Source organism: Engraulis encrasicolus, chromosome 2, assembly GCF_034702125.1.
Source record: "Engraulis encrasicolus isolate BLACKSEA-1 chromosome 2, IST_EnEncr_1.0, whole genome shotgun sequence".
NCBI classification, from domain to species: domain Eukaryota; kingdom Metazoa; phylum Chordata; class Actinopteri; order Clupeiformes; family Engraulidae; genus Engraulis; species Engraulis encrasicolus.
Genome location: NC_085858.1, coordinates 48,535,804 through 48,545,803, shown reverse-complemented (window position 1 = coordinate 48,545,803; position 10,000 = coordinate 48,535,804). Strand labels below are relative to the sequence as shown.

Below are 10,000 nucleotides of genomic sequence, written 5' to 3'. Positions count from 1 at the left end.
AGAGGAGGTGGAGGTGGAGAGAGAGGGGGGGGAGAGAGAGAGAGAGAGAGAGAGAGAGAGAGAGAGAGAGAGAGAGACAGGCAGAGAGACAGGTAGAAGAAGAAAGAGAGGAAAGGTGGAAAGTGAGAGAAAAAAAAACAGAAAGAGAAAGACAGGAAGGACTGGGAGTACAAAGAGAAAGAGAAAGAGAAAGAGAAGGGGAGAGAGATAGATGGCAGCAGACGTCACAGCTCACTTGGCAAACACAACAATCTCTCAAAAAGAACACAGAGAGCAGTAAAGAGAGATGTAGTGTGAATACCCATAGGCAGTCCGATATTCCCTCTTGTGATCTCATTGGTCCTGGTAAATATTAAAGAGAATATGCAAACACACAAAAAAAACCCACATCAAAGACTCCTGCTTAAACAGTTCTTTAACCGATTTGATAAGTCACTGTCAGTTCAATAACGACATAAAGGAAGATGGATTCTGATTTTCACAGTACATCAATGACTGCTATTATCCTGTAATACGGTACACGGCTACATTGACACAGTTATATACACACATCGTAGCATGACCAAGCCTGTTGCTATGGGGATATGAGGTACTCTGCCGTAATGTTATATGGAGGTATCAGCAGATTAGCCTGATTATTATCGACGTTCAAATCTCTTCGAGACTTGGTCTGACCAAGAGCACAACAATTAACGTTTCCCAAACAGCATGGTTAACCTGTCCTCCCTTGGTTTGCTTGTGGTTGTTTGCTTATCGACAAAGTGGGAGGAGTTCCTGTATTTGCGGGAACTCAGAAAGTACTTGCATTGCTCTTGGCCTGACTAGTTGGGTAGGAGACGTGACTCCTTGTTTTTTCGTAACATTGGTTAAAAACCTACAAAACTGTTATTTTCCTTTAAAAAAACAAATGTCAATGAAAGAAGATATGGTACATTATGTTTCATATTAGTCTTAGATAAGAAGAAACATTTTTGTTAAGATTTATGTAAAGGTTTATATGTCAAATATCCTGCGGTGTGACTGTAACATTAACGAAACCTGGAATATAATATATATATAAATTAACCAACAACATTTTGAATAATGTATGAAGCATTTGGCATGATTGCATAAATATTAACTTTATATTAAGATATGTGAATGTGGAAAAAACTCAAGACAGTAATATTAACTACAAGTTCAATTTCGTAACACAAATTGCGTCCTGTGGGGTGACATGTACAGTATGTCAATGGTTGTGAATGGGCAGCTGCAAGGCCAACTACAAGGGTCTTAAAGACTGGCTCCTAACCAGTCAGTACCTAGCTGTGTTCCATTATTCACCCTCTGTACTGTGTACCTTGTTTGAGTGCAGTGAAGTACCCTTTCCACCCTCCGCAATTCACGAGGCGAGTACATTCCGATTCCCGTTCTGTCTGATACACTTAACGGAAATGACGGTTGGTCGCGTGACATCCGAGTTTACCAACCGCCAATATGCAATTCAACACGGAAGGCACTGTTCCTTATGCTAACACTTTTTAAAGTTACCCCTGCCTCTAATACACATGGCGATTGTCTTTGGAATCAAAACTATGCTGTTATCACGGAGATTCAACCTTTTGACAGATCTGGCACTCAACTACGTCACAAACATGGCGGCCGTTGAGTGCGAAAAGTGTACAGTAACACCACACTTCGAAAAATTGCCGTTTTGGGGGCGTTATCCGGGTAATTTACAGTACACTTTACCGTCGCGATTAGAAATGGAACACCCTGCGTACCCAAACACAGTGCGGAAAGGGCGGTAAGTACGGGTAATGGAACACAGCACCTGAGTTATTGGAGAGTGCTGTGGAAGTTTAAGGTGACTCTTAACCTCTTAATATGTCTTCATATTGCAATCTTTCTGTCACGCAATGCTTAGGTTCATTTTATGGTGTCCTGTGGTGTGACTGCTCTTATAGGAGGACAAGTGTTGCGTCACTAGGAGGGCACAGCCTGGCTAGCAGCAGATAGCCTGTGTTTATTTGCAAAACGGTGTATCTCCATTTTGTAGAATGTTGGGAAATTTACATTTTTGTATTCAGCATTCCATTGAATGGCATTGCAAAATGCATTTTATATAGGTCAAAAAAGTATGTTTTCAACATATTTGAATGGTAAGAATTCACACATAGGTGATAGGACCTCTGGACAGTCATTTTCAATAACAAAATGCAAAAGTCAAAAAATGGAGATACACCGTTTTGCAAATAAACCCTTCAGTTATATATCAGGGTCTCCGGGCTACCATAGTGTTTACTGCACTACAAAATCAGTCTGGTGAAGCTTATACTTTTTTCAAGACTTACCGGTAGGACTAGGGCTGGATGATATGGTACAAAAATGATCACAATACAATTCTTGTACAGACTGATAGCTATTTCATCAATATTTCATTTGATTTTCCCATATTTTTATGATTAAATAGGGTCTATAGTGATCATTATAACTCACCTCAATGCTACAGTATCATGAGCCCAGCTCTTACTTCGAAGAATCTATCATATTACAAACTTTAGATCCTTTTGAAGCCTAAGACAAAATGTTAGGATCACTATTCTTGATCATGTTTTATCGGGGGCAGGTCAGTCAGATCAGATCATCACTTGACTTGATGAGCTGTGAAGATCTGTGATGATGATGATGATGATGTGCTAAAATATCACCCTGCAATAGCTGCTGACCACGGCGTGGAGGCTCTAAAATAGACTCCCCTTTTTCAGGTCAACCTTCTCTCTTCCCTACCTGAACACGCTCCACTCCACTCCACTCCACTGCACTGCACTCCTCTCCACTCAACTCTAGGTAATGTGGGCAGGCCCGCCAGTGAAGGGTGTACAGTACACAAACGGGTCAGTTCTCCCAGGCTCGTCGAGAGATGGGGCCCAGAATTGGGTCCTCATTATTATATTATACTGTATTGAAAGGGGGGCCCTTGTAGATGATTTTGTCCTGGTCCCAGCAAAAAGCTGTCAGCTGCCCTGGTAATGGGACACATACTGATAAGCAGGTCTGGTCTCTGTGGTTGCCAGATTTTCTCTGGGGTGTTCCTGGTCTCTCAGGAACCCAGCCTCGGCCGCCCATTAGGGACGGGTGTGTGAAAAAAGAGCGAAGGATGTACGTATGTAGGCTACGTACTGCGGCTAACGCTAACGAGCTGACGTAACGCGCGTTAACGAGCTGACATTTGCCTCTCCCTGATGCAGGAATGTTGATGAGGAGACGGAAGGAGGTGCGTTGCTGTTAATTGGGACCTCACTCATCTTTTAAGTCCAATGAAACACACGTCTACAGCATGGTGTGCATGTGCTGTATTAATGTCCCTTTTTCAAGGACAGTGAGAATAAAAACTTTGTTTTTAGGGATAATCGCATTTTCTTTTTACAAAATCTAAAAAAACACATACAATCTCCTAAGATCTGAAAACATGTTTTGTGGAAGATTCTGTAAGCACAAGATGGGTGATTTCCCGCATCTCCACCTTTTCCATTTGTCTGTTGCTGGATAACAAAAGCAAAGAAAGCTGGGCGTCTTTCTTTTACCACAACGCAATCTGTCACATAAAGAGGTCTGGAACAAAAGAGGGAAGTGTCTGTGGGCTTGATTGGTGGCCAATTTCAGCACTCTGTACACAGACAAAGAGAACACCATGCAAAATAAGGCCCAACAGTAGGCTAGACCTGCTTGCTTGATTAAGACCCCAATATCACAAAAAGTAATAAAGTCCTAATTGTGATAAATGGTGTGTGTTTTAATAACATGTGCTGCTCATGATCTCACAGTGTATGAAAGTACTTTCCCAGTTGGCTATCCTTTAATTGAGGCAGGATGGGGGCCCTCTCTGTGTGAGAAGCATTCAGACAATCCACTGAAGTACTAGCCAGGCCCTCCTAGTCACGCAACACCTTCAGCGCTGCTTCTAGTCATGTCAAGAGCAATACAAATATCGTTTCTTAGCTCCTGAAAAATTGGGAACTCCTTCCACTTTGCCGGGAAGCAAACAACTAGTAGCAAACCAAGTGAGACGGGTCAACCATGCAGTTTGGGAAATGTTATTTGTTATGCTCTTGGTCAGACCAAGTCTCGGAGAGATTTGAAAGTCAATGATGATCAGGCTAAAGTACAGTGTATCAAGTCTCAATGTTGTGGTGACATTCAGCAATGTAACTATGTAGTTAATATTTTCCTGATGTCATTTCACCCAAACCAGTGCCACCATGCGTTTTGGCTGGAGCTTAAGTCAATATTTCAAGACGAGTATATTCATCGACTCTCTCTCTTTCTCTCTTTCTCTCCCTCTCCCTCACCCTCTCCCTCTCCCTCTCTCTCTCTCTCTCTCTTGGCGGAATTTGGGGACTAAGAGGAATGCTTTGTGAGGTGGATGAGGAAGAGAAGTATGTGTTGAGGCTGTGAGGAGGGAACTGTTTTTTTGCCTTTTGTTTTTCCTCCGCTTGGAAAAAATGATGTACTGACGGCTCCGTATTAATTTGACATTTGGTCCAATAAAGGACTTTTTAAATTTCTCTCTCTCTCTCTCTCTCTCTCTCTCTCTCTCTCTCTCTCTCTCAAATTAACACTGGCTGGTGTAATAATTATGTAGTAGACAATGCAACGCACTGAAAGACTCCATCTTTGCCTCAATGGTGAACAGGGTAAGTGTGTCACGACATGCAAATCTGTGCATATTTTAAAAACAAACTAGAGACCCCATGGGTCTACGGGACCGTGATATGATTGATGATGCCTGGTTGTTGTGGACCAGTGACCCTTCATCTTGACAAAGAAGGCAAATTGGTATCCCCAGCACTTGCCTGTTCAGAGATCAGGGTCCCGTAGCCTAAAGTATGCTCTACATTAGAAGCCTCCAGGAGCGCATACCGCTCCGAGGTCTGTGTTGATTAAAAAATCCTCCCCTCCCCAATCCAATCCAATCCCCTCCTCTCTCCTCCCCTCCCCTTTATCCCTCCTCACTTGGCTTGATTTATGTATGCGCCGTTCCAGCCAACAGCTCCCTGAAGCTCAGCTGCACACACAAGAGACTAATGATTGGGCACCTCTACGAGAAGAGAAGAGCCAGAGCTGACGATTAAACAAGATCAAATCGCCCAGATATTTGCCCCTTGAAGAGCTAATTATCCCACGAAAACCCTCGACAGGAGCGCACTTGAATCACTCTTGTCAAACAGAACAACACAAGCAAACACAAACTGAAACTACAAAAGAAGCCACCAACCAACCATTGCCAAACTCCAAATGGGAACCAGACAGGAAGCATGCACACCATAATTGGCCATTAGCACGGCCGGAACACCGAGACACTGTAAATAAATGGTGACACAAACTGTCGTGGCAGGCACAAGCTGCAATCACTGTGAGTCAAAGTTAGCTGTTTGTGGTCTCATGTTGACAAACATCCAAAGTAAAGCACACAATACTTCCAGTTGCGTGAATAACCTTGCTATTGCTAGACCAGCGCTTCTCAAACATTTCCAAGCCAAGGATCACTTTGTCCCCCCAAAAAAATGTTCAGGGACCATCTGTCAATCAATGCGCAACAAATTTAGACGCAGAGATGGCTTGCGTTTTACACAAATTTACAGGCCTGTCTTATTCTAGTGAAAGGAAAAACTTCAGCTATGTCCAGCCGTCTAATTAAGTCCATGCCCATGTTGGAAAGGCTGACTAGATTTGTAGAAATGCACAGACCCCTTGAACTCTTTCCCAGGCCAACAGTGGCCAACCAGCCCACACTTTGAGAACCCCTGGGCTAGGCTCTCTTCTGTGCTGCCTGGACCTTGCTATTGTAGTAGACGAGCAGGGCTGGACTGGCCATCTGGCATGGCTGGCATTTCCCGGTGGGCCCCTATTTTCAGAAATGTTACACACACAAAAAAACAATTATGCGGGGCCCACCGTTGAGTCAGTTCAGCGCCGCTAAGTATGAGGGGCCCCTTTAAGCCAAAGAACTGCCCGGGCCCTATTCCTCTCTTCATTGCTGCCTGGCAGACACTACCACAGACTGCAAGCTCAGCATTAGTATGGCTTCCTCTACGCCCCCTGGGACAGACAGGATATGAGGGGAAAACACTTCCCCCTGCCTGCCTGCCTGCCCCCCCATCTCCTTACCCCTCCCCTCTCCTCCCCCCCTCTCCTTACCCCTCCACCCAGCCGCCACACTCCTGCCTGCTCCCCCTAGCCTGATAAACCAGCCTAAATGTATTGGATGTCTTAATTTAGTCTGGCTCTGATGAATGGATAAAACGGAACATTGTTGATGAGCACAACCCGTTGTCTTTCAAACCATGTCTGTGCTAATAGGCCAATGCTCTGACCAATCAGCGCAACTGACTGTGACGTAGTAAGCGCGACAGACAGCTGTGGTGGAGAGAGGGGACTGTAAAAGGGAAGTAGTGAAGCTGTGAGCAGGACCGTGGATAACTTTAACGTTTTGAGATGGAGTCGGACTTTAGTTGTCGCTTTTGCCAAAAAGACATGCGAGTTGCCGGTGTACTACAACACTATACAAAACTGTTCCAAAGTTCAACTTCAGCTTTGTCGGTTTCAGCGAACGTCTCGCATGCATCGAGGAAGCCCACGGTGTTAAACATACTTGAAAGAGATCTTCCTGTATTTATAGGCCGTCAGGTCACCTCAATTTTCGTTCATTCTCGCTCCACAGCATCCGAACACGATGCCCATAAGATGATGAACTGACCAAAGCTATTGTAGCGAGTCTGGGGGGTTACTTAAGTTGTGTACGCATCGGTTCTATGATTCTTCTGTTCTATGGTTTGGTGGGTGCGAGGCACTGATGGGGTTCGAATAAGGGGAGCGGGGAGTTCTCTCTGTTTACTGTGAGAGATCTACGTAGCAGCTGTGCTACAGTTGGGTTACTGGTAAGCAGTGTAGCCCTACTTGTTCATTATTTTTATGTGGCGTGGCTGTGGCCAACTGTCTCCATTAAACGGACACTTCTGTCTACATCCTGTGTGTTCCCTGGCTACCAAACGCTACACTATGTTTCACTTCAGAGAGGTTCGGATCGTGAAAACATCCAAGGGTATAGACGTTTACAGAAGGAATATTTTCCTTAGCTGAATGAGGAGACACGATACACCACGTGACCGCGCTAAACCAATCACGTTGCCGATTTGGACAGCTATCAGTCCTCTTGCGTTCCACAAATAGAGTTCTTCAGCGGAAGCGGAAGCATGTAGTAGATTGTAGTCTTTCATGTTAGCATTTAAGGACGTCCTGGTTCCTATCGGCTTCCGGCCTCCATTGGGAATGAATAGGGGTAAATTTCAAATAAGCTCCGAGTGCAAGCACGCGCTTAGCGAACCCCCGCAAACTGTCGAGGGTGTTAAAAATAGGCTGTAGGTATGATATGGTTGATCATTTTGTGTCAAACTTCGACATAAATACGATGTTGCGTCCATATGCTAAACCCGGAAGCTTTTGGCAACTACAGAAGCAGCGCCTGTATCTAACGGCCAGAGCCATTGATAACACTTTCTATTCATGACTCTGCTAACGGCATGTACGTGCGGATGGCTGTACCCATGGCAACCAAAGGAAAGTATGTAGTTCGGAAGTTTTAATGATCAGAAAGGGGTTAGCAATATTGAATTATAATCGTCATGATTTAACATGTGAATACACCAACATGATGATACGATCCGTTCCACTAATGAGAAAGGGATGCGGGGACACGCTAATGTTCGTTGTTGCCGTGCAACTTATATTTTTGCCAAACCTGAATCTCTATGGCGTTTTGCAATGTAAAAAATCGCCATGGAACCGGTAGTCCAAACGCCGCATACAAGTTGACGTCAACGCTGAAGAGCTCTATTGTACTAAACTAAGGTTTTTAAAATATATATCTCTCTAAGGAAGACAGATTGATTCTTAACAGTTAAGAATGACCGTGATTAATTTCTATCTTGAAGAACAATAATGCATGAGGGTGCCAAAGGCAAAGACATGAGCCCAAATAGAAATAGGCCTACAATATCAATAATATCCAAGATCAATAATGATCGTTCATATAGGCTATACAAAGTGGTCCAACTGTTAAACTGTGCTTCAAAAGGCAATGCAAGTTACCTTTCATGATACATACATTTTTAAAAAAATAAATAAATGGAAACAATTCCAATTTTCAGTGATATTCATGCATTTAAAGTTAGATAAATGGATCCTAACATTATCAAACACAAGCAGGTAATTGGAGTGCTTCTGGGTCTTCACCTTTTTTCCTTGGTGCTCATCAGTGTAGGGGCTGTCAAACTTGGTCCAGGAAGACAGATGCTGAGGCATTGTAGCCAAATAAAGTTTAAAAAAAAAAAAAAAAAAATGCAACCTTGGGTGCATCCCAATATGTGACCTTGCCTCCTCCACTTACCTCCTCCACTTGCTTCTCGTCATGATGACATCACTGACAACAGCATTATATTTCAATATCTTGCAAAAGCTCAATTGTAAAGTCTTTTTCTCATTTGCAATTGGAATGGTGAATGAAAAACAGTCCCTCAAAAGTTGTTGTGGCGAGGCTGACAGCTGGGAAACTTTATAGTTTTCTCCACAGAGGAGGGGCCAGGAGGCGGGACGAGGAGACAAGCACAAGTGGAGGAGGCAAGGACACATATTGGGATGCACCCCTTGAGTGCCTCGGCATCCGTCTTCCTGGATTCCTAACAGTGCTTCATTTATAACAAAACAATAATGCAAGTGGTGGTAGATCCCTTTTTAATCAATAATGGAAGCCATTATAATTATCAATATAATGAATATGCAGTTATTCATGTGGTAATTTATCCATTACTAGATACACAACACATACAAACAGTCATAAGTATATGCTTCAATAGACTGGCCTAACTGCATGGTTGTACCTAAACAGGAGGACTAGGGCATCGGTCTACAACCCTTGGTGGCAAGGAAGATGGAGGCAAGGCAAACAATTACAGGCTGCCCTTTTAATGTATGCCATTGAAATGTTGACAAAATTATCCACTGTTGGCTCCTTAGTGGCACCTAGAATCCAGCTGACTAAATTATTAAGTACGAGAGGAACAGCTGTTTGTGCTTCACTGAACGTCTGTAGTCTTCTGCAGTGGGAGGCCATGGGAACAACGTTGTCCTTTTTCAGTGTTACTATCTGTCTGGCTCATTTTGCTGGACTGTCACAATCTGTTTCCACACCTAAGGGTAACATGTCGAAGACCATATCTGTTGACAAAGTCTGAGCAGCAAACAACAATTCAGGCATTCAGTATTACAAGTGGTGGGGGTGAATAACACAAGATGCCGGCGGTCATGTCGGAGTCTCCTCTTCAATGTATCCTGTCAATAACAACAAATCAAACAGAAAAACTCATGAGTCATGAATACCGGCAAAGGGGGGCTTGATATTGTAGTTTCTTAACATGGTGGGCAGTGTGGCATAATGATTAGTGAGGTGGTCTTAAGATCAGACTAGGGTTGCTGACTCAAATCTCTGACCACTGCATACACCTCCATCCATGCCTAAAGTGCCCTTGAGCAAGGCATATATCCCAACATTGCTTTAAGGAAGGTAAACTATACTCTTTAAATTACTGTAAGCATTACTGTAGCATCACACTGCCATAAGACTTCTGCCTTCCTACTACAAAATAATACAGGTGGCAAGATGAATGGTCACACGTATGAAATTTGCCTTAATTTCGACAAATAATAAATTGCCTCGCAAACACCTGTAGCTTGAAACATCCACTTGACTGAACCAGGCCAATATGTATTCCTCAATTTGCCTCATCACTTAGAAAAAAATATATTATAAAGTACATGTGTGTTGGGCACACCCTTGTATGTGTATTTGTGTGAAGTTAAGATATGACTTACTGTTGATTCTCTGCTCTGGCAGGATCCCTCAAAACCTGGTATTCCGTGGGTAGCAACTTTTGGGTAACTGCACCTCGAGATCCACACAGTC

General features: G+C 43.5%; 1 long non-coding RNA gene across 1 annotated transcript in view; it reads right to left on the bottom strand.

Moving 5' to 3' along the window:
• Positions 1 to 8,697: 8,697 nt before the first annotated feature.
• LOC134463157 (uncharacterized) overlaps positions 8,698 to 10,000 on the bottom strand; it is a 1,697-nt gene continuing 394 nt past the window's right edge. The window contains exons 2-3 of the long non-coding RNA XR_010037658.1: positions 9,910 to 10,000; positions 8,698 to 9,369 (exon numbers count right to left, since the gene is read on the bottom strand). The exon at positions 9,910 to 10,000 is cut by the window's right edge and continues 46 nt beyond it. This is a non-coding gene — a long non-coding RNA (uncharacterized LOC134463157). The remainder of the gene's footprint in view (positions 9,370 to 9,909) is intronic.